The sequence below is a fragment of the Furipterus horrens genome, unplaced genomic scaffold, assembly GCF_987537825.1.
Source record: "Furipterus horrens unplaced genomic scaffold, mFurHor1.1.pri manual_scaffold_10, whole genome shotgun sequence".
NCBI classification, from domain to species: Eukaryota; Metazoa; Chordata; class Mammalia; order Chiroptera; family Furipteridae; genus Furipterus; species Furipterus horrens.
The window spans coordinates 75,229,477-75,254,375 of record NW_028327180.1 but is presented as its reverse complement, the minus strand read 5'-3'; the positions used below and the strand labels follow the sequence as shown (position 1 = coordinate 75,254,375).

Below are 24,899 nucleotides of genomic sequence, written 5' to 3'. Positions count from 1 at the left end.
AAGGCAGCCTCATTCTAAAGGCAGTCACTGAAGCCCCTTGCTCCAGGGCTCTGACAGACAATCCATCCCCTCTGGGAAGTGACAGGACAGGGTCAATGTGCTCAGGTGGGTCTAAGTGAAGGGTGTGGAAGATAGTCCTTCCAGCTACTCAGCAGGATCTTGAGAAAAGAAAGGACTCGCAGAACAGATGGCATTTTAATCCACCCAAATACTTAATATGAGTAACATAACCTTGTTTTTCTGAGACACAGCCTAATTTACTTCAGGCCTCAGGCTTAGTAACTTACCATTGACAACACGCAGATCCAATGCCCTGTGTGTGTGTGTAGGTCTGTAGTGCTAATGAGGTTGCAGAAATGGTGAGTTTTTCTTAGTCACAGTTTTCCTACTCTGTTGAGGTTGTCCACCAATAAATTTCTCCTTTTCCTGATCTAAGACTTGTGACCTGGGAATATAGGCCCTTTATAGGGGGAGAAAGCAGAGCGTGGTAGGCCGAGAGAGAGACAGAGAGAGAGAGAGAAAGAGAGAGAAAGAGAAAGCTCCTGGTGCAACTGACATGTAATTGGGTTTACCAAGGCTCCCTGCTTCTTTCTCTGATTCCTGCTGTTCTGCTGGCTTGAATTGCCTGCTTGCTTTCATCTGCACTATGTAGATTCAAGGCAACTGGGTTTCAGTTTCAGTTTCTGCTCTGTGACTAGAGCAATGTATTTAATTATCCTGAGCCTCCTTTTCTTCACCTATAAAATGGAAATGGTAACACCCTGCCTGATCAATCACAAGGTTATTATTATATATAAATATCAAATGAAGTAATTTAGGAGAAAGTGTTTTGTAAACTGAAGTAGCAGTAAGAAAAAGAAAAAGAAGCGGCAGCTACTGTCCATTATTGAATGGTTATAATGCCAATTGCTGTCCTCTTTATTCACATTGTCTCCTTTTAATCAAAATATTGTTTTTATTGAGATTCCCCCTGTCCTTTAAGACTTAGCTCACAATTTACCTTCCCATGAGAACTCCTTTGATAGCTCTTGCTCACATTGGTTCCTAACCTCTCTAAATTAGTTTTCACCTTCTAACTAAACCACCACTATTTCACAAGCTCAACTTCTCTCTCCCCAGCTGAAGTAAAAACTCCTTTGGGGTGCTCTACTTCACTTGCCTTCTCCAAGATACTGAACACATAGTAGGTTATCTAGATAACTTGAGACTGAAATTTTCTGGCCACATAGCTATTGCATAAATTGAGAATTTCTACATTTTACTAAGCAGTGTCCTGGGTGAAGAGTTAGTTATTGCACTCTGGCTGGTGTGGCTCGTTTGGGCGTTCCCCACAAAGCATAAGGTTGCTGGTTCTGTTCTGGTCAGAGCACATGCCTGGGTTGCAGGTTTGGTCCTGAGTCGGAAAGTGTACAGAAGACAACCAATCAATGTTTCTCTCTAACATCAGTGTTTCTCTCCCTCTCTTTCTACCTCCTTTCCCCTCTCTAAAAATAAATAAATAAATAAACAAACTTTTTTTTTTTAAAGGAGCATTAGTTATTACTCTCTGCCTTGGCCACCAGGACAGAATCTATCTGCTTCATTCAGGTTGATAGTCATCATCTTTACAAAGCCTTTACCAAGCTTGTAGACTGAGAATTCTTATTGCAGGACCTGCCTCTAGAAACACTAATCATGTTACCTACCCCCCATTTCCCCTTCCATCCCCTTGTCCTGTTCTATACCTTTCTGCATGTTTATACAAATATATACAGCATATACAGATGAATTCTATTATTAAAAGACACAATGGCCCCTCTTTAAGATTCAAGAGGATAGTAAAGAAGACTAGAGTTAGATATTAGGAATGACTTCCTTCTTTTCAGTGTGGAGACTCAGGAGCAGAGATATATGGACACTATAGAGCCTTTAAGAGACTTCCTGCTTCCTAATTTCTATTCAACTTATCTCAAATCACTGCCCTCTGACCCTTTGTGCCCCAAAGAAATGAGCCTCCTTTCTCATCTTAGGACCTGCCATGTCTCGATTTAGGGCCTTTGTGCTATCTGTTCTCACAGCATGGAAGCTGCTTCTCAGAGATCTTTGCCTGGCTGGTACCTACATACCATTTGAGTCTTAGCCTGAATCTTCCAATTTAAAGGAGCTTCCTCAGGGGAAAATATAGACATGTATCTGCTCTTTATACAAATAAATATCTCTGGATGGATGCACAAGAAATTAACATGTATTGCTTATAGGGAGGGAAACTGGGTAGCAGGGAAATAGGGCTGGGAGAGGGACTTCTCTGCATATCCTTTTCTATTTTTTCTTTTAATTTAGACTCATTGAATATGTTGTCTATTCAAAAAATTAATATAAAAATACAAAGAAAAAAAGAAAGTAGCCCCCTGCTGAGCATTCTTTATTTACTTTATAAAATTTATTTACATAACTGGCATTGGGCATATTTGCCCCATGGGCCATCGTTTGCTGATCCATGCTCTATCATGCCATCTTATTTGATATTCATTCTGGCACTGATTGCTGGTTTACTCATTTCTTAACTGCCTTCCGCCACTAGAATGCAAGCTTCATGAAAGCAGGGTGCTTTCTGTCTTGATACCACCATATCACTGCACCTGGAACAGTTTCTGACTTATATAGTATGTGCACAATAACTACTTATTGAATGACTGTTTGAATGAATTATGCTTGTATGGACCGAAGGGAAGAGCAGCCCTATTTGGAAGGAGATAAGATAAACTTTAGATGGCAGTCCCTCCAGGAGGAATAGAGTAATCCCACCTTTTCATGGTTTTGCTTTCCATGGTTTCAGTTACCCACAGTCAACTGTGGTTTCAGAAATAAACATTTCATAAGTTTTAAATTGTGCACCATTTTGAGTGGGGTGATGAAATCTCATGCTGTTCAGCTCCATCTCCCCCAGGACATGAATGATCCCTTTGTCTACCACATTCATGTTGTATATGCTGCTCACTCCCCCCTCGCCACTTAGTCACGTAGTAGCCATCTTGATTATCAGATCAGTTATCAGAGAGACCATAGTCACATAACTTTTATTACAGTATATTGTTATTGTTTTATTTGGTTGTTGTTAATCTTTAATTGTGCCCAGTTTATAAGTTAAACTTTATTATAGGTATGTATGTATAGGAAAAACATACATGTTTTTAATATATTTAGTACTGTTCGGGGTTCAGACATCCACTGGCAGGGGGGTGTCTTGAAACATATCCCCTATGGATAAGGGGGGACTACTGTAATCTCCAGAATGATCATTCTCCAGAAAGTCCAACCTATAGTTCTAGTCTCAAGGAGTAGCTGCTGATACCTGTTTCCTGAAAGCAGATTCGAAACTGGAACCAAATACCTGTCCTGCTAGGACAGGTTCCAGAAAGTAGAGAAACCAATGTATTCACCACTTTTCAATTTAGGAAGAACAAAATACACAGACACACTCACACCTGAGGAAGCTGCTCAGTTAGGAAGTTGAGCTTTGCAAACAGTCACCCTTGAGGGAATGAGGGAACAAAGCTCACTGCCAGAATGACAGGGGTAGCAGCCAGGACCTGGGGGCGAGGGCTGGTTAGAGGAAGGGGAAGGAAGGAATTTGGCACATTACAACTTAGACAGCACATTACCCTGAACAAACAGCCTGCATCATCATGTGTTGATTAATTTTTGAACAGTTTCTGAATCAACACATTCTCTGCGTGTTCAGGGCTGGGCTTTTTGCAGCCATGCAGCACACTGGCCAAGAAAGTGTGGGGTCCTAAAGGCAAACAGCTGTGGATGAACCCCCCATACCACTGGGCACTGTCTGCTCAGGGCAGGGCCCTGCTCCAGGGGAGCTGCACTCAACCTGCAATGCTTGGAGGTGGAGCAAAATGTTGGAAGTCAGGCTGCACTACTTTTTTTTCCCTTGGAAGAACGTCAACAGGAAGGTTCCTCCTCTTCTAATTCCTTCAACACTGTCTTCACCACCAGACACAGTCTCACACTTACTTGGAGGCAGATGGGAGGGTTCCCAATGGAGTGCTCTTGAGGAACAGTAGAAAGGGCAAGGGTTTTGGAGTCACCTGGGCAGAGGCATCAATACTGGCTCCTTCACTTGCTAGCCTTGTTATCTTGATCAACTCAGTAGAATCCCTGAACCTCAGGTTTTCTCAACTTTCTTTACAGTAACACCAGTGGAGTTGTTTAAATTAAAATAAAGTGCAAGAAATAGTGTAGATGCCTAAAAAAGGGAAGGATTTAGGGAGGCGGGAAGACAGTGTATTCGCCCAGCAGTGGCTAGGAAGAAGGATTGAGTCCATCCAGACTAGCTACCTGCAGCTGAGCTCATAAAGCCTCATCTCATGCAGTTGAGGACCTCCTTTTGATTTTCCTCATCAGGGTCTAACCTGACAATGTTTGGTCCTCTGTATTTTAGCGTGGTATTCAGATGGATCAATTGACTTTCATTGCCTGTTTCTTTTGAGCTTTGAGATATCATTGGATCCTTTTTCCTTCCTTAATGTAGAGTAGTGATTCTCAACCTTCCTAATGCCACGATTCTTTAATACAGTTCCTCATGTTGTGGTGACCCCCAACCATAACTAAAGCATAGTAATTAATCACAAAAACAATATGTAATTATATATGTGTTTTCCGGTGGTATTAGGCGACCCCTGTGAAAAGGTCGTTCGACCCCCAAAGGGGTCGTGACCCACAGGGTGAGAACCATTGATGTAGGCAGTCTCTCTGTCAGACAAGCCCAGGATATCAGCTAAGCCTGAGGGGAGTGAGGAGGTGCAGCATACTGGCTGTAGCCCAAACTTTCTCTGCCCCCTAATCAGAACTGGGGTCTGTGTTTTTCAGGGTGTGCTTCTGGAGTCCTGGGAGAGAGCCCATGGGTGCTCTGAGTAGAGACGACTGAGGAGAGGATTGAGTAGTCTGCTGGCCCCGCCACTGGTGGTCCCTCTGTTTGAAGTGCCAAGTGATAACAGACTAGGTCATGCACTCAAGACTTGCCATTCTCTTACACCACAAGTATACCAACCACCTAGCAGCATTCTCTAGTCCATCAGAAAGAAGAGGACTCAAGGGAGGGGGACCTGGGGCATATGTTGCTTTAAGTAGATCTGTGCCAGTGTGACATGGGATTTCCTGTCCAAGTGTTACTGATGGATGGCAGTGCCTGCCGAGTTTAGTTGTGGTGTGTGTGTGCCTGTAGGGGTGGGGGGCAGTGCACAGCTCTGTGTGTATCCAGATGCCCTGCCTGTATGAGGTTTAGCACTGGGGGTGGGGGGGGCTTCTAGGATTTGTGTGTAGCTTTATGTTACCCCACCCTCCCTGCCCCTGGAGGGGGAGCTGTAACTCCACCCTCAGGCTACCTAGCTACATTCCACTCCCCCAACCCACCAGCCTCTCATTCTGTCACAAGGAGCTTTGGCAGAAAGGAAGGGAGCGTGGGTGCTGCAGAGAGAAAAACACCCTGAAGTTTCAGTAAAATGGCAAGAGAGGTGCCAGCACACAGGGAACAGGAGCCTTCTGTTTCTCACAGTCTGCACTGCAGGGCTAGGGGACACATGCCACGATTTCCTTTCCTTTCTTCCTCCCTTCTTCCCTTCCCTCCCTGCCCTCATGATATTCAGGAAAGGGAGACCTGCAGTGAGGGCAGAAAAGAAACAAAGATGCTTTTCCTAGGGACCAACATTTTCTGTAACCACCAGAATAGACAGTTCTGGGCTCTGCTTGCTTTGGGCAAAGTGAGGTGTGAGTGTGTCTCTGTATATATGTGAAATAGAGTTAATGCATGCAAGTGTGTATATCTATGAGAGTGTATGTTGTTAGTATATGAATGTGTATATGTGTGTATGTGTTCAGGAGGCCTTAAAGGGCAGATAAAGGGCAGATAGAACAGAAAGAAGCAAACACAAGGTTGGTTAGAGGTCTGCCTTTGATAGCCCACCTCATAAATAATTGAAAATTGACTGTATTTGTGCCATAGGTTGACCATTACCCAGTATTTTATAAAATTAGAATAAAGATATGTAAAAGGAAAACCTCAAAATAGACTTTTTTCTTTGTGCTTTTGAAATTAGGGCATTTCATGAGCAGTGGCTCCTTTTCGATAGAGTAAAACCTCATTTGTTCAAAGCTCGGGAATACAGTTATGTGATTTTTCCACCTAAATAAGGACTGGAGTTCGTCTTGGTACTCTTTGCTTACAAAATAGTTGAGTTTGTAAACAAACAAGATCCAAAAGGGAATGTTTATTTCACTCAAGAAAACAAGTCAGTCCTGGCCGGTAGCTTACTTGGTTAGAGTGTTGTCCTGCTATGCGATGGTTGCGGGTTTGATTCCTGGTTGGGGCACATACAAGAAGCAACCAAAGAATACATAAATGGGTGGAACAATGAATTGATGTTTCTCTCCCCCACCTCTCTCTCTCTCTCTCAAATTAATAATTTTTTTTAATTTTTAAGAAAACAAGTCACTTCTCATCCTTTGAAATATCTATTTTCATTCCAACAATATGGTACTTATAAATCACTCCTTTCTAGCAATTCATTAAAGCAACTCCTATAGGTGATACTTAAAAAAAAAAAAATGTAAGGTTGTATTTCTTTATGTAAAAGCCTAAAATGGGTTTGAACAGTTTATCTGACTTATTGATGTCTATTCGTATATGATCATATTAACTTCTAACATTTGCTGAGTACTCTCATGTACCAGGCACTGTGTTAAATGCTTTACATATGTGTTCCCCTTTGGTCTTTCCAATCAGGGAGGTACTGTTTACAACTGAGGCATAGAGAAGTTAAGTAGCTTAACCAAATTCATGTAGGCACTAAGAGTCAGGGCAGAGTTTCTACTCCAAAGCCCATGCCTTACCCCACATGCTCTATTTTGTACCTTTATATTTACTTCCCAATGATGTCAAAGCATGCCGACAAGAGGACTGACTGTGCAGGTGCCTACAGAAGTGCTGTCCCTAAAGAATTCTTGGCTCTTAAACTAGACCTAGTCTGCAGGGCCAGTGCCTTGGTATTTAGGGTCAGCCCATCTTGAAGATGGGGAGGATAAACCCAGTTAGGATATGGCTCATGAATCCCCATTGGGATATTTTTTTAAATCTGAGAACATTTTTTCATTCGTTTTAGAGAGAGAAGGAGGGTGAAAGAGAAAAATCAATTGGTTACCTCCAGTATGTGCTCTGACTGGGGATCATTCATGCCCAGAGTGGGGATTGAGCCCACAACCTTTTGGTTAAGAAACAACATTCCAACCAGTTGAGCCACACTGGCCAGGACTCCTCTTGAGATTTTTCAATTCTCTTTAGGACAGCATGTTTTTGTAGGGTCATCTCTGAAAACTGTATAGCCTGGGACATTGACATGAGGAAATCAACAAACACGAAGCGTGTCATAAATTATGTATTTAGCACTGTGATCACCAAACCAGCTCATAACAATTTCAGAAGGTTCTAGGAATAGGGTAGAACTTTGAGGAAAGATAATGACCCTGAACTCCCTCTGGAAGGGGTGAGGGAGAGGAGGCAAAGGGAAAAAAGGAAAGTGATGGGAAGAGGTGGAAGAGAGGGCATGAGGGTATATGTGACAAGGAGGAAGCATACACCCAATGAATACTGGAGAACAGTTTTATTACTTTGACTTTTTGAAAAAAGAACTGGCATGTGAAGGTGGGGAAGGAGCAGCTTTGGAATAAATGAAATGAGGAAGGGAACTGAAATCATCATTTCTGGCCTGCTGACGAGCAGATGTCAGCATGCCCTCTTGTGAGAAATGCTCACAATAAAACACCAGGACACAGGACTTAAGCACTAGCATTGTTTATTCACATGTCTGCAGAGTTGGACACACAGCCATATCAGGGACATGTATGTGTGTGTGGAAGCAGACAAGCAAACTGGTTTTATACTGAAGTGAGTAGCACCTCCCTTCTCCCTTCCCCCTTCTCCCTTCTTCCCTGTTTCTCCATTTGCTGGATAATCTGGAGTTACAATCTAACGTGATTAACTAAATTAACTGAGGGTAGTGATTAATTAAGGGTAATGTGGTTATAGGTCTGTCTCTAGCTCTCCCTTGAAGTTTCCCTAACTTGTTTGCTGGGCTGTCTAGCTACATTTTCCCATTTCCCTGTGTTTGGTGATGAAGATCTTCCCCCTTTGATCTTAGAGGCATTTGTGCTGAGCTTCAGAATGTCCCTTCCTAACTTGTAAGTGTGCTGATACTGTTGACTCCGACTTGAAGACCCCCTGATTCAAGATTTAATTACATTTGTTCTTTGCTGCTAATTATTTCCTACTGGTTTGAGAGTCACCAGCTCTTTGTCCCTTACACACTTGCTGTATTCAATACTTTTCTAGACATAAATGATGGAGCTCATAGAGGTTTCAGAGGGGCTTGTACTGAAAACTCAAAGGCTCTAGGATACTTTGGTTATGAAAAGAGGGCTGTAAGTTGAGGACTAGTCATCTAGTTGCTGGAGGATTTTTTTAATATGAGCTATTTCACTGTTACCACTGGATTGAACTGTAAAACTTGAAGGGAGATCAAGTAAGAATTTATAAAAAGAGAAGGTTGTGAAAAGCTGGGATTTCTACCAAGATAATGCTAGGGATAAATTGGTTGGGGAACCTAGCAGGGAAAGAGTTGGAAACACCTTCACCAAGCCATCGAGAAGACCAGCAAAGTAGCAAATACTTGGAGCAATCCTGCCTTCACTCCTTCCCTTAGAATAAGCCAGCCCTAGGGGGGAAAAAGTGGGACAATTGTAATAGAAAAACAAACAAACAAAAATTTTTAGTGGGAGAATAAATGAAAGCAAGATAAATTAATAAATGAGCCAGCAAACTCCCTCCCACCCAAAAAAGAAAGAAGAAGAAGCCAGCCCAGAGAGCAGGGGAGAGAGACAGTTCAGTAAACAGTTACCTGAAGGGGAGAGAAAGAGAGGTTGGTTCAGGGACCTAGCATGGGAAAAAATGAGAAGTCCTCTGTGAGACTTATTCCCTGCAAGGGGATATAGGCAGAGTGTGTGCCAGAGACTAGGCATCCTCATTCAGATTCTTTATCTGAATCTCTGCATCCAGCCAAAGGGTGTTATTTACTAACAGTTGGGAGAAGTGGGCAAATATCACAGCTTGATAGGTTAACCAAGGTCTGCAGCCCCCTTTGGAGTGTACAGGCCAGCAGTTTTGCCCCTGTGGTAAACCCTGTTGACACGAGGTCTACATAGCCTGAAATCCTGCCTCTAACAGACAAGGTTGAGAGTCTGGGATAGAAAGAGACATTCTGTTGAAAGCCTTGTCTGTCAACAGTGCTGGAATCAATTAAGTAGTTATTAAATACTTATATGGGAGATGCATAAAACAAATATGAGACTGCCACCTACTCTCAAGGAAATTAATGTATTTTTTGATGGGATTGGCTCTTCCTTCATTCAGCCTGTTCACTCTTCATTGTTTTCACCTATGTGATCATTTACCTCTTCACTCTTTCTCCTCTTTTCTTGTCCTATTTGTTTTCTGGCCCTTTCCCATTCCCTTTGGTCATTTTCCTCTCTGAATCGCTTTGTTCTGCCTCTCCCATTGATCTTTCCTAACCTCTGTGTACTTTGGCTCTTGGTCTTTTCAATTCCCCTTCTGCCCTGGGGTGATGATAAACTGGCTGTCCTGTTGGCCCCAGATTGCTGTAGGACTCCAGGGGAGGTTAACATTCTGTGGTCCTGTAAGTGTGTCTGGTAGTAGACAGGCACGGGTATTCCTGGTTTCCCAGAATTTAGAAACTGCTCAAATGAACTAATCTATCAGAGACAGTGGAGCCTGGGTCTGAGGAGTCTTAGCTGTGTCCTAACTATGTTAAAGATATGAGTCAAGAACATATCCTGTCCCCACTTTTTAAGTGTTGTGGCTAAAAGACATGGGACAAGTTAATGTGGAATTGATGGGGGGTGGTGACTCATTAAAATTATAATAATAATTAGGAACAAGCAGGAAAGACCATAGGAAAGGATAGTTTCATGGGAGAGATATGTTTTCCCACATTTTACATATGGTGAGTGTGTGGGAGTGATCAACACACCCAGACTCTACTCTCTCTTCAGCTACAACTTCAGTGTCAACCAAAATCTAAATTTGAAGCCCTCAGCCCAGACTCTCTTTTCTTTTATTGAGCACCAAGGCCCCTGTTGGCAATGGTAATTTCAATGGATTTGTGTAAGTGAGTTTGTGGAGGAAATGATACCTGAATTTTTCCTGCTCAGCCTCAGCAATGCCTCAGGCACTAAAAGTAGTGAAGGCTGCATGAAGGTTTTGGTCAATGATTTCAAGTATTGACACTGTCTATTGGCTTTTCACACCTTATGGGAGAAGGAACCTGACTTTACAACTTTAATCCACAGTTGTCTCTGACTCTAGACTGCCCAGCAAGAAAAGGAAGGGTTAGCTGTTTTGTTTTGTTTTTACATTCATTCATTCACTCATTCATTTACAAACAGTGCCAAACACTGGAGATATGAAAATGGAAAAAGTCATGGTCCCTGTCCCCTAAGAGGCACATCTTGTGGGGAACACCAGCATAGAAATAATTACAATCCAGGTTGGTGATTGCTATTGCACAGGTAACGTGATCTCAGAGGAGCCAACACCTAACATGAAAGAGGCACATGTCTTCTTCTTCTTTTTTTTTTTTTTCCCAACTGTTTCTCTCTTGCTTTCCTCTTGGCCTTCTTTCCCTGAGTGCACATGTCTTCTTAAAGGATAGTTGGGAATTGGCCAATCTGGAAGGAGGGAAAAGGCAGATTCAGGCAGAGGGAACAGGAGTTATAAAGGCAGAAGGAGCGTGATGAACAGGGAAAACGGTAAATTTAGTATGAGTAGAGGTTAGGAACATCTGTGAGAGTGTCTGAAAAGACGACTAGAGAGGGAAATTAGAGACCAGTTGTGGGTGAACTACTATACTATGCTAAGAAGTTTGGATTTTATCACATAGGCTGTGGGGAACTACTGAAGGCTGTTAAATAAGGGGGTAGGATACTCAGCTCTTTGCTTTCTAAGGAGGTCACAGAGTAGAGTGGAGTGGAGACAATTTGTTTCAGGGTCCCACGTACAACAGGGCTTCACGTCTATCTCCTATCATGGTCCTCACCTGGGGAATTCTGTCCTTCCTCCATTCCTCTCTTCTTTTCTTCCACAAATATGTGATCATAAGCCAAGCTCTGAGTTAAGTCCCGGGAAAACACAAATGAATAAAAACTACTCCTTGCTCAGAGGAGCTCACAGTCTGGTTTAGTTTTTTCTAAACTCCGTACTAGAATATTCACTGGTCCATTTCACTGCCATGATGAAATGAGAAAACACAACGGCAATGTAATGAGTCTTTAAATAAAGCTGAACATAGTCAATATAAAAACCTCTCCTCTTCAGCGTGAGGTTGTATTCGTATGTCCATACTTTGAAAAGATAGTAGTAGATGGTAGTTTTTGTTATGTTTTGTTTTCAGTTTACTTACTTGGCAAAATGAAAAACCAACAATCTTTTGTCGTACATCAAAAATGATGTGTGTGAGGTAAATTTACTGGTTAAATGTTAATTTTCTTATTCCAATGTGGGACTAAGTGAAGGCCTTTTCACCCAAAGGAGTGGACCTATGCAGGAAACATGGATTTACCAGAGACAACTGAGGATAAAGCAGACTCTCATGCCACTTCCCACCCTCCCTACCCTCAGATATGGAGGAAAGGGAGAGTCCCTGGTCGCAAGAGAGTCAGGATTCAGCAGTTTCCTCTCTAGGGAGTGGCCTCTCCTCCTGATAACATAGAAAGGAAGGCCCATAAGCCCAGGAGGTCTGGGTTTAATTCATCTTGTTAGGGGAAGGTCAGCAATTCTACAGAGAGATCCAGCAAGTGTAACAGGAAAAGCTGTGAAACATGAATGGGATGCTTCTGGCCCTGACTTTTATGGGGTAATGAAATGTGGTCAGCAGCTTTTATCAAAATTAGCCAGGCATTCAGAATTTCCATGGCCATGGCACAAATAACCCACCCACCAATAGCAATCCCTGCAATCATGTTGCTTAGCACCTAAACTCAAACTACTGTACTATAACAAGGCTGCTTCATTATAACTTAGGGTTTGTAGATTTAAACTAATTTTGGAATCAGTCTGGGTACCAAATGGAGAAAGTCTTATTGTAAGGTAGCAATTGCTTAGTGAGTAGGATGTAATGTATGCTTGAAATCCAGAGGCTGGAGAGCCACTTGTCTCATGGGAGAGTCAGACCTATAAGCAATTATTTCAGTACAGTGTAACAAATGCAGGTACAAAGGCACAAAAAGCATGCTGTAAGGGGACAATGATGGGTTTAGTATGAGTAGAGGAAAGGTGCATCTGGTAGGAGTGCCTGAAACGAGAATTGATTGTGAGAGGCCACACCAGCAGTAGATTCTTAGAAAGCAAAACTGAGGACAGAAGCTCCTGACCTAGGGACTAGGGAGATTAGGGGGCTTTCCCAAGGAGCTGGTCCTTGGGATGGGTGGGGTCTCTTGCCTAGCCCTTTGCTTTAAGGCTCTCTTCCCACCTTTTCTTCCTGCTCCACATTTTCTGTATATGCCAGACCCAGAACATCCTCACAGCCTGCTGCTCTAATTACTTCATTCCATTTTAATTCTGCTGAGTTAGGAGCCTGTGAACTCAAGAGGAAATGCACACAAAATACCCGACAAATTGAATGTGCTGGCATTTCAGAAACACATCTGACCCTATCTACCCCTTCCTGTTCCCTTCCTCTCATACTGCCTCGACCAGCCTCAGAATGAAAAATCCAGGGTAGGATGTGCTGATGGGAAGAGGTGGTGGCACCAGTGGAGTAAGATGTTGGGTTTTACTGACTCATTTGAACCATTACTTTTGGGGGGAAGAGAGAAGGACAGGGTGAGCAGGGGCTTTCTGGTAGGGGACTTTTTCTGGTACCTTTTGAGAACTGATGGGGTTCCATCTCTGCAGCTCCAAAACATTGTGAATATATGTGAGTCATAATGTTTCCTTTTCCCTAGAGATATTAGAAATTAGGAGAGCTACTTTATTCCAAGTTGTTTATTCAGAGATGGATAGAATGACCTTAAAATGAGGGGATTGGAGTTTATAAATCAGAACTACTCAAATTTTCTGGTCTCAGGATTCCTTTACACTCTTAAAAATTATTGAGGGCCTCCCAGAGCTCTTGCTTATATGGATTATACCTATTGATAGTTACTGTATTAAAGTTTTAAACTGAGAAATTAGCCCTGGCCTGGTAGTTCAGTTGGTTAGAGTGCTGTCCTGATATGCCAAGATGGCAGGTTCAATCCTGGATCAGGGCACACATAGGAATCAATCACTGAATGCATGAATAAGTGGAGCAAGAAGTCATTGTCTCTCTTAAAAAAAAACAACAACAACAAAAAAAACAAATTTAAAGAATATTAATCCATTTAAAAATAACAACAATAAACCATTATATGTTAAAATAAACAATATATTTTGTTGAAAAAACTATATATTCCAAAATGAAAGAAAAAAATAATAAGATGGGCATGTTTTGCATTTTTAAAAACTTCTTTACTCTCTGACTTAATAGAAGACATGGGGATTCTCATTTCTACTTTTGCATTCAATCAGTTTTGTTGTTGTTATTGTTGAAGTTTTAAAAATTCTATTTTATGCAAAAAGAGCTGGCTAGCATAATTTCTGTGGTAAGATAGATGTCTTAAATGACCCACTCACGGAAATTAACTTAATCCAAATTAATGAAGCCTCTATCCTTCATGTACCAATGGAAACACTGGCAGCACATATTGAAGCTGTATTTTTGGATCCGACCATGCCAATTTGAGTAGATGGGGCAAAAATGAGAACCCTGGCCGAATTTTCTCAGATGTCTCCAACAAAGCTGCTGGTGACTCATCTTATTCTCTTGGATGCATCAATCAGTTTCAATATGTGTTCTGGTTGAAGTATATGAAGAAAATTTGACCTCCATAGACTTGGGAAAGGGAAGAGTATTTAAGCTTTCAAATAATTGTAGATACTTTTCTTTGATACTACACCAAAACTTGACACATGGTAATTTCTTAAAGGTTAGTTGCAATGTGGAATCTCAAACCATATCAATCAATTCCTGTTCTATTACATTAAAATCCATTGGTTTATCTTGAACTTTGAATAGATTTTGTAACATCATGCAGTGGTCATTTGGAAAATATAGATTCTCGTTGAGTTATACAGATCTTCCAAATGTTGATATATTTCATTATATTTTAAAAATCACATTCATTATATCACTATCAATCTCTTTAAAGGAGTCTTTAAGCATTGGGAATATGTCAGGTTCACAGTGGCAGATACAAGTGTTCCAAATTCTAAGTTTTGCATGAAAGCTTGAATTTTATCATTGGCAGCAAATGTTTTCAGTTGTTTTCCTTTAAGTGACAGGCTTACTTTGTTCATTTTTGGGAAACTGTCTGCCAAACACTCCAATCTGAATAACGTTAGTTTGTCTTTCAGTTCTTTCAAGTAAAAATGACATTCCATGAAAAAGAAGCTAGTTCAGTTTGAAATTCAAACAATTGCAGCAGTGCTTTTCCTAGAGACAACAACCATTGTACTTGGAACACAGCAGAAGTGTTTTATGTGTACTTTCTCTTTCATCAGACAGAATATTAAAAAGATGTACTCAAGGGTTGAGATGTAGTAAAAATTAGTATATTTTACTGTTTTATCAAGGATTTTTAAGTGAAAGTGATTTTTTTTTTTTTTACTGCATATATGTGGCAGTAAGGAGTATAAGAACTGCTAGGAATAGTTTAGTGCCACTGCTTTGATTTGCTCTAAGATGCAAGCTATTTTACCCACTATTGCTTTTGCACCAAATGTGAACACAGTGAAAAAGGTAAATAATGTCTTAATAGTGTTATGAAAATAGTTTTGACCCTTAGGGTCTTGGGGACCTCCCAGGGGACCATGGATCACACCTTGAGAACCATTGCCCTAAGTGACATGTATGACTTCCTTAGGGTTTGACCCTGGGTCCTCTTTTCTTCTCACTCTTTACTCTCTCCTTAGATGAACTCTTCTACTGCCTTTGAACTACCTTAGAGCAAATGACAGTTGATATCTTGAGTCCTCTCCCTGGAGCTCCAGAACCATGTATCCAACTACCAATTCAACATTGGATATTACAAAAGCTCCTCAACGGTGACTTGTCTAAGACCACTGTGGTCTTCTCCCTTGTTGTCTTTCATTCATTTCTACAAGCCAGAATCCTTGTCCTTACTGCATTTGTCCTCCCCCTTTATATAATCAACTACCAGTCTGTTAATTTAATCTCCTAAATATCCTTTTAGTCCATAACTTCTCTCTATCTTCACCACAACTACCACTATCAAAGTCAAAGACACCATTATCTCTTGCTGGAATTACCACAACAGCCCTCCTACAATCTATTCTCTTCATTGTAGCTGAGTGATTTTTCTCAAAAACACAAATCTGGTCATGCCAAAACTGTGCTTAAACCTTTCAATAACTCTCCATTGCTTTCCAATGAAGGTCAAAATCTTTAACATGGTCTTACTTCTCAATCTAGGTCAGGTTCTTTGGTATATGCTCTGCTAGAATGTGTTTCTTTCCTTCCTAATGTTCATCATGGCCTGTACTTATATATTCATGAGTGGGATTGTTTAATTATTGTCTCTCCCTGATGAGCTCATAAGTTCCATGACAGAAGACGTTTTATAAATATGTAATTTGCTGAGTCAATGATCAAATGAGGCCTAGGATAACTCCTCTGAGCACAGATTAACCATTGAAAAATAAGTCTTCCTCCCCAGGCCTTTGGGTTGGAGGAAGACCTATTTCATTTCTATTATCTCATAGCATTTCAAAGAAAAATGCCACCTTGTCCTAGGCTCTCCATCAAGGTGTCCTCTTAAGGGCTGGGGCATATTTATCTTCCTTTTGACATAGGAGCCCTCTTTGTTCCCCATCACTCATGCTGCCAATGGCTTTTGGAGGTTAGCTAGCAGTCCTGGCCTTTCATGAATGTAAAGGAGGAAACCTCATCTCTCTCCTACTAGGTAGTTGCCTAGGAGGCCCATTTCCGCAAGAGAGAATAAAAGATATCAAGTAGAGGTGCCAAGAGTAAGACAAAAGGAAAATGAGTCATGATGTTTGTCCTCAGGGAGACTTTAATCTGCTGCAGAAAACAGAATCGCATTTTAGTTTTATATTTATTTATTTATTTTAGTTGGGGTAAATATAGCACATTATAGCACTAGAAGTGACCTTTTCTATAGGCAGGAAGGGAAACCAACATTTATTAAGCTCCTACTGTGTTATTAAGCACCTGCCAGCCACTTTGACTTTTGTTCTTGTTCAGTCTTTACAACTGCCCTGTGAGGTTGGAATTATTGTCCCATTTGTATAAATGAGAAAACAAGTGAGGCTCAGAGAGGTTAAGCAACTTGTACACTTAGTATAGTATATTAGACCTATTTACTCATCCACTTCACAGACCCATTTAAGAGGCTCTGTACTGGCCAAAAGTTGGCTGCAGGCCATATTACAAACCACATGACACCCCCCACCCCCAGTTTCTTAAACCACCATTTACTCACCTCCTTTGCCTTAGGTGATTGGACCAGAGGGAGGTTCTAACGAAAGGCAACTCTTTCCTCCAATACCCTGAGACATGTGGCCCACCATAGCACCCTGTCCTGGAGAGCTGAGGGCCCATTGGGGCAATGAAGTAGTCTCCAGACCTGGGAGAGCAGGACTGCTATGAGATAAGCACTTTCCAGGGCAAGAGACCAGGACTTCAGGCTGCTGGGGAAGAAGAGAGCTAGGTCTGAGATTTGACCAGGCCACACCTCAGGATGCCACGTCATGGGACAGTGTCCCAGGCTCTGACTGCTGTGGCTCTCTCCCCCGGACCAATGAGGCTCCTCATCAGGGAAGAGGGAATGGTTGAGCTGCTTCTCTGCTGGAAACTCCAGAGCTCTTCTGGGAGGGCTCCTTTCTCTCTAGCCATCAGTTTTCTGATCATGCCACTAGCAATGCTCCTTGTGTGCTGTGTGGAGCTGGCCTAGTGCCCCCACCTGTTCCTCATAGCAGCCTCTCTGCCTTCTCAAAGCTGGTGCCTGTGTTAATATGATAATGCCACAATAATGGCCAGGACATAACTTCAGCTAACTGATTAGGCCCTCTGGAGTGGCATCTGAGGCACTGCCTTCATTCTCCCTGGTGAGGAGGCAGCACAGGCACTCTCTGGGAAATTGCATCCGGGAAAGCACTGAGGAGGAAAATTGGAAGTATCAGAATTTCCCAGGTTGCTATTCCACAGGGGCCAAACATGGTTAGCAGCAGCACTAATTATGATCCAGGAGAGTCAGGCCTGGCTGCCTCGCCTGCACAGGCAGTCCTTGAGAGCAGCCTTAGGAGCCAGCAGGGCAGAGGCAGAGCTGCAGGGAGGCCTGGGCTCCGAAGCCCAGGGAATCCAGGAGAAAAGACATGTGGCAAAGGGCAGCTGGGTGCCCTCATGCACTTCAGAATGCTTGGAACTGTGATAGGAAGGAAATTTGATTGCTGCAGTGATTTCTACCTGCTGGGGTTTCAGAGTTGCCTGTACTTCCTCTAGCCTCATTCTCTCTTGTCCTCTATGCTCCACTGAAAACTCTTTTTTTTTTAAAGTATATTTTATTGATTATGTTGTTACAGTAGTCCCATTTTTTTCCTTTTGCTCCCCTCTGTCCAGTAACCGCCTTTCCTCCAGCAGCCCCCCGGCCCTTAGTTCATGTCCATGGGTCATGCATATAAGTTCTTTGGCTTCACCCTTTCCTATGTTATTCTTAACTTCCCCCTATCTATTGTGTACCAACCAATCATGCTTCTTAATCCCTGCACCATATCCTCATTTCTCCCCCTCCCTCCTCCCAGCTGATAACCCTCCCAATGATCCCCATACCTATGATTCTGTTCCTATCTGGCTTGCTTAGTTGGATTTTGTTTTTATTATTTATTTATTTATTTATTTATTTATTTATTTTTTGGCTGGGTACAGTGAACTTTATTGATGGTGCATGACAAGGTAGGGCTCCCTAAGCCCCTCCCCTCTTTAGGTGGTCTAGGACGGAAACTAGAGGTCAGGAGATTCTATGTGTTGGGGGATCAGTTTGGGGCAAGGATTCCCCAGCAGCTGAGGGCTTCTCTTCCTGTCGTGGGGGCTCTTACTCCTTGGTGGCCATGTGGACCATAAGGTCCACCACCCTGTTGCTGTAGCCAAATTCATTGTCATATCAGGAAACGAGCTTGACAATGTGGTCATTGAGGGCAATGCCAGCTCCAGCATCAAAGGTGGAGGTGTGGGTGTCACTGTTAAAGTTGCATGAGACAACTTGGTCCTCAGTATAGCCTAGGATACCCTTGAGGGGGCCCTCTGATGCCTGCTTCACTACCTTCTTGATGTCATAATATTTGGCAGCTTTCTCCAGGCGACAGGTCAGATCCACAACTGACACACTGGGGGTGGGGACACGGAAGGCCATGCCAGTGAGCTTCCCATTCAGCTCAGGGATGACCTTGCCCAGAGCCTTGACAGCGCCAGTAGAAGCAGGGATGATGTTCTGGGCAGCCCTTAGGCCATCACGCCACAGCTTCCCAGAGGGGCCATCCATGGTCTTCTGGGTTGCAGTGATGGCATGGACTGTGGTCATCAGCCCCTCCATGATACCAAAGTTGTCATGGATGACCTTGGCCAGGGGGCTAAGCAGTTGGTGGTGCAGGAGGCATTGCTGACAATCTTCATGGAGTTGTCATACTTGTCTTGGTTCACACCCATCACAAACATGGGGGCATCGGCAGAAGGAGCAGAGATGATGACCCTCTTGGCTCCACTCTTCAAGTGAGCCCCAGCCTTCTCCATGGTAGTGAAGACCCCAGTGGACTCCACAACATATTCAGCACCAGCATCACCCCATTTGATGTTGGTGTGATCTCGCTCCTGGAAGATGGTGATGGACTTTTCATTGACAACAAGCTTCCTGTTCTCAGCCTTGACTGTGCCTTTGAACTTGCTATGAATAGAATTATACTGGAACATGTAGACCATGTAGTTGAGGTCAATGAAGAGGTCATTGATGGCGACAATACCCACTTTGCCAGAGTAAAAAAGCAGCCCTGGTGACCAGGTACCCAATACGGCCAAATCTGTTCACTCCAACCTTCACCATTGTGTCTCAGGGTTGAGGCTGACACTGCAAAGGAAAACACAGCAGTCCGTTGAACTGGAGGAGCAGAGAACCTGTTTTTATTTTTTAGATTCAGTTGTTGATAGTTGTGAGTTTGTTGTCATTTTAATGTTCATAGTTTTGATCTTCTTTTTCTTAAGTAAGTCCCTTTAACATTTCATATAATAATGGCTTGGTGATGATGAATTCCTTTAGCTTTACCTTGTCTGGGAAGCACTTTATCTGCCCTTGCATTCTAAATGATAGCTTTGCTGGATAGAGTAATCTTGGTTGTAGGTCCTTGCTTTTTATCACATTGAATACTTCTTGCCAATCCCTTCTTGCCTGCAAAGTTTCTTTTGAGAAATCAGCTGATAGTCTTATACGCACCCTTTTATAGGTAACTCTCTGCTTTTTTTCTTGCTGCTTTTAAGATTCTCTCCTTATCTTTCACCTTTGACATTTTAATTGTGATGTGTCTTGGTGTGGTCCTCTTTGTGTCTAGCTTGTTTGGGACTCTCTGTGCTTCCTGGACTGGTATGACTATTTCCTTCACTAAGTTTGGAAGGTTTTCCTTCATTATTTTTTCACCTAACCTTTCAATTTCTTGCTCTTCCTCTTCTCCTTCTGGTACCCCTATGATTTGGATGTTGGCACATTTAAAGTTGTCCCAGAGGTTCCTAAACCTCTCCTCATTTTTTTTCAATTCTTGTTTCCTCATTCTGTACTGGTTGACTGTTTTTTTCTTCCTTATGTTCCAAATCATTGATTTGAACCCCGGCGTCCTTCCCTCCACCATTGGTTTTGTGTGGTTTTTCTTTGTTTCATTTAGCATAGCCTTCACTTCTTCCCTTATGCGTTTACCATACTTAAGCATATCTGCCAAGCCTGTGAGCATCTTTATCACCAGTGTTTTGAACTCTATGTCTGTTAGGTTGGCTATTTCTTCATTTGTTAGGTTGGCTATCTCCTCATTGCTTAGTTCTCTCACGAGAACCTTGATCCCTTCCCTCTTTGGGGCCATACTCTGTCTCTTCATCTTGACAGGCTCCTGTGTTTGTTTCCCTCTGTGACTTAGATAGAGCTGTCACACCTGTTATGTTGTAAAGGGCAGAGACTTAGGTATTCATCAGTATGGGCGACCCATTTCACTACCTTGTGGTGTTGTATGTAGGGGAGGTGTCTGAGAGGAAGCAGTGCTGCTTGCTCAGCACTTGCCCCTTTTTCAGACACTTCTCCAGCTTCCCGTATGAGACTGGAACCTCTCTAGCTGTTGCCCTGGCCATCATTCCCAGAGTGGGTGGGTCTGCGGATGTTCTAGGACCATGGAGGCCCTTCAAACAAATGGACTCTGCTGAGAGACTGGCAGTTTCTTCCTCTGCCCCAACCCCCACTGGTTTGCACAGTCAGAAGCAATGTGACTTTATTTTCTCTGGCGCTGAAACTGTGAGATGTGCAGTCTGGTCTGGTGCTGGGAGTGCTCCCCAGGAGTCCCTCCCTACTTTTAAAATGTGTGACTGTGCTTTCCAGCAACCTGCTGCTGCCACTGCTGCTGCCACCACCACACCATGTCCTCTCCACCTTGGCTCTGTCCCTCCTACCTGTCTGGATGAGTATTTCTTCTTTATATCTTTGTTTGTTGGACTTCCATGCAGCTCAACTTTCTGGTACTTCTGGTTGTCTCTAGTTTTGAGACAGTTGTATTCCTTTTTAGTTGTGGAGGGAGGTGCAGAGTATCTGCCTAGGCTTCCATGTTGGCCAGAAGTTCTCCACTGAAAATTCTGTATCAGTGTCACCAGTGACTTTCCTGTTGCCAATTTCAGAGTTCATCTCTTTATCCTCATCTTACTCATCCTAGTAGCAGCATTGGACATGGATGTTCACTTATTCCTTCTTAAAACATTCTCTTCGTTTGTCTTCCAAGACACTTCTCTCTCGATTCTTTTCCTACATCCAAGGCCTCCTGTGCTGGCTCCTCCTCATCTTCCTCATTTCTGGAATGACCTGGGATTGCCATCACATCTCTGTTTTACTTTATCTACTCTCTCTCCCTAAGAAATCCCATCCATCTCAGGATGTGAAATTCAGCTACATATTGATAAATCCCAAACAGATATCTTCCGCCCCCTACATCTCCCCTGAACTTTAGAATCATATTCAGCTGCTACTTGACATCTCCATGTGAACGTCACTCATAGTCTACTCAAACACACTGGTCCCCGGTCTTCTCCACTGCAATAAATGCAACTCTCTTCTGCCAGGTTCCACACGTTGGAGTCATTCCTGGCTTTTCTCTTTCTTTCATGCCCCCTTGTCCAGTTCCTCAGAAAATGCAGTCAGGTCTACCCTTTAAATTATCTCCAGAATCTGGTCATTTATACCTCTCCCACCCTCATCAGAACCACCACCATTACTTGTCCAGAAAATTACAACCACTTCTGAATGAGTTACAATTCAGATTAGGCCGCTATATTAGAGTCTCCAAAATACAGTGTTTTATGTAAGACAGAAGATTACTTCTTTCTCAAGTATGAATCTGTGCATAGTAGTCTGGGGTTGATAGAGTCACTTCACAATGTCAGGGATCTTAGGTTCTCCTGGCTTGCTGCTCTGCCATCTTCAACATGTAACTTTCATCTTGTGGCCTAAGATAGCTGCTCCACCTGCCACCATCACATCCATAAGATTCTAGCCCATGGAAAGGGGAGAAGGAAGAAGTAGAGGGCAGACCCATTCCTTTAAGAACATGACCTGAAAGTTGCAGTTATCCTTCTGCTCACATTCCATCGGGATGTTCTCAACATAGCAGCCAGAATAGTCCTGTAAAATCATAACGTCATTTCTCTGTGAAGATTTTATAATGATCTCTCTCTCAAAGTGAAATCTAAAATTCTTACTGTCGTTTACAAGGCCCTCTGATAATATTTTCTATATCTGTCCATCTTGCTCATTCCACTCCAGCCATGCTGGCCTCCTTTCAAAATACTCTTACCACAGGGCTTTTGCAGTTGCTGTTCCCTCTGCCTGGAACACTCTTCTCCCTAATAGCTACAAGTCTGGCTCCTTCATTTCCTTCAGATATCTGCTCAAATGTTGCCTCCTCACAGCAGCTTTTCTTGATCCCTATTCCCACCATCTCTAGCCCCCTTACCCTCCTTTTTTCACAAGTCAATGAATACCCCTTGAAATAGTATATGTTTACTTACTTTCTCTCTGCTTCTCCTCACTAGCACATAACATCTAGGGTCCACATATAGTGTGTGTGCTGCATGTGCTTGTTGAATGAATGATGGATGAAGATGGCAGTGTCTGGGCTCAATGGCAGGAAGGGGCTTCTTTCCTAATCATTTCATGGAGGACCCATTTCTTGACCTCTGTCATGGTTCCAGTTTGGAAGCAGAGAATGCTTCCGAGGATTCCCTTCAGTTCAATTTATCAAATATTCATTAGCCATCTATTGTGTTAGGTATCTAGTAAGGTGTATATAAAAGGAGTATAAACTGTAGGCCATTACTGATCCTCAGGAAACTTACAGGTTGGTTAGGAGCCTTAATTTTGTCGTTCTCTTTTTCTTTGCAAGTATGATCGTTGAGGTACAATGTAAAATATCAGGGAAAGAGTGGCTCCTTCATTTATGGGAGCACCATGAATTGTTGTGGCCTGGGTGGAGGAAGAGGGTAGGGTATAAACAGAAGCTGATCCATTATAGGTTATGGTCCTGTATTGTAGTGAACTTCTTTTTCCTACTCCCTGGGGGGTAGGGCCTCACTCACTGCTGTTCTGGTTAAGAAGCATTTTGAACCAGTTCTCAATCAATGGACGAAGGAAAGGACATAAGACAAGTGGAGTGACCAGAGGGCTGGGAAGGTGGAGGGGAGGGATGGGAGTCTGGGGGTTGCAGCTGGAGGACAAGGTAGCTCAGGAAAGCTTAATTGAAAACATATTACCTGAAACAATTGCTCCATTATCTTTTCCTGCTCTGGGCAAAATGGAAAAGGTCAGGGTTGGTTATTTTCCCCAGACTCCTCCTGGTAGGGCCACTTAGACAATGCTTTGACATTTACAGCCTGGGAAGATCAAAGGCCTCCTGTGAGGCCTGCTTTTGAATTTCCACATTGGGAAAGTTCCAGTTTTTTCCCCTTTGGACAAGCCTGCTTGTTGTATCCTCTTCTAATTTTTCTTCTTTCTCTTTTGACATTGCCCTTCCATCTCAGAGGAAATGCCAAGAGCAGTGGTTCTTGAACTTAAATGTGCATTGGAACTGTTTGGAGGGCTTGTTAAAACAGGATTGCCGGTTATCATACCCAGAGGTCACTAATTCATTACATCTGGGGCAGAATCTGAGAATTTACATTCATAGCAAGTTCTCTGCTGCTGCTGCTGTTGCTGCTGGTCCCTACCACACAAGCTAATGGGGAAACCATTAGCCTACAACAGCTAATTTGGGTCTAAAAATGTCCAATACCTGATTTTCCACTCTAGTCCTTTCCTCCCACTCTTCAAACACAGGGAAGTGGGCCTTGAGTTATCACATGATTAACTCAAATTAGATGTCAAGGATTTTCTGACCATCAGAGTTGTAAGCCAAGTCAGTCCCAGGAATCTCCCTCCTCATAAATCTTTGAAAATCTCTCCCACTCCCATATGTCTGAGTAAGTAAAGATCTGTTGTCTGCACACACTCCCACCCCCAACCCCTGTACATAGCTCCTCCTAGGGTAGGGAATCCCTGGACCTGAGAATTGTAGGAACTCTTACAGGTAGGGGGGGTGGGAGAACAATAGATGCAGAATAAACAGAGGGAACCCCCACCCCACCCATGGTTCTGTTTCTGTGAAGTTAAAATATTTGTTTGTTCCTGGGCTCTGCTCAATGCTGATGTCTGGGAAACCATTTATGCTTAATGTCCCCAACCCATTAGCAGCCTGGCATGGGGCTCTGCTAATCAGGTTCTTAATAGCAGCACTGTGAAGAGTGAGGTTGTAAGTGTCTGTGCCAATATCAGCTGGAGAGGAAGCATGCAGACCAAGATCAAGGCCCAGATAGGCTCAGAGGTGTCCTGAAAATGATTCATGCCATCTAATGGTAACATGTCCTTCCATTTCCATTTTGGTAGAGATGCCAGAGTAGAACCCGTAATCACCTTTGGTAAAATAGCAAGACCCCCACTCCTACTCTAGCCTGCTCTCTCCTCGCATTAAAGGACAACGGGCTTCTTTGGAAGCATATTCCTGTACCAGTGACCCTCATTCAGCATTTATTAAGCACCTCTATGCATGAAGGTCTCTCTCCCACATCACGTGCTTCCCCCTCCAAAATCCAAAACCCACATTTTGTTTTGTCACCAAATAGGTTGAATATCTCTAATGGGGATCCCAACACTGAGCCCCAACATCCTTGAGTATCACAGGGCTAGACAATGCTGACTTTTCTCCTTCTAGGCAGGGAGAGCCCACATGGACACCTATATTCCAGGTTGCCAATAAGCTACTGATTGGCCAAGAGTTTGGGAGTTTCCTCTTTCCCGCTTTGTTCAACTTGGCTCCTTAGCCTCAGGCCTGAGCTGTGGGGAGCTCTCTCCAATCTGCTAGATCAGAACATCACAAGCTGCTCTTATTGTGGTCTGGGCTACCAGCT

The 24,899-nt window shown here is 43.0% G+C and overlaps 1 long non-coding RNA gene and 2 pseudogenes across 1 annotated transcript in view; 1 reads left to right on the top strand and 2 right to left on the bottom strand.

Annotated features, from left to right (window-relative positions):
* Window positions 1-24,899, top strand: part of LOC150000723 (uncharacterized) — a 63,845-nt gene that overhangs the window by 19,195 nt on the left and 19,751 nt on the right. The window lies entirely within an intron of this gene.
* Window positions 13,779-13,949, bottom strand: LOC150000725 (small ribosomal subunit protein uS14 pseudogene; annotated as a pseudogene).
* On the bottom strand, window positions 18,258-19,266 carry LOC150000724 (glyceraldehyde-3-phosphate dehydrogenase pseudogene; annotated as a pseudogene).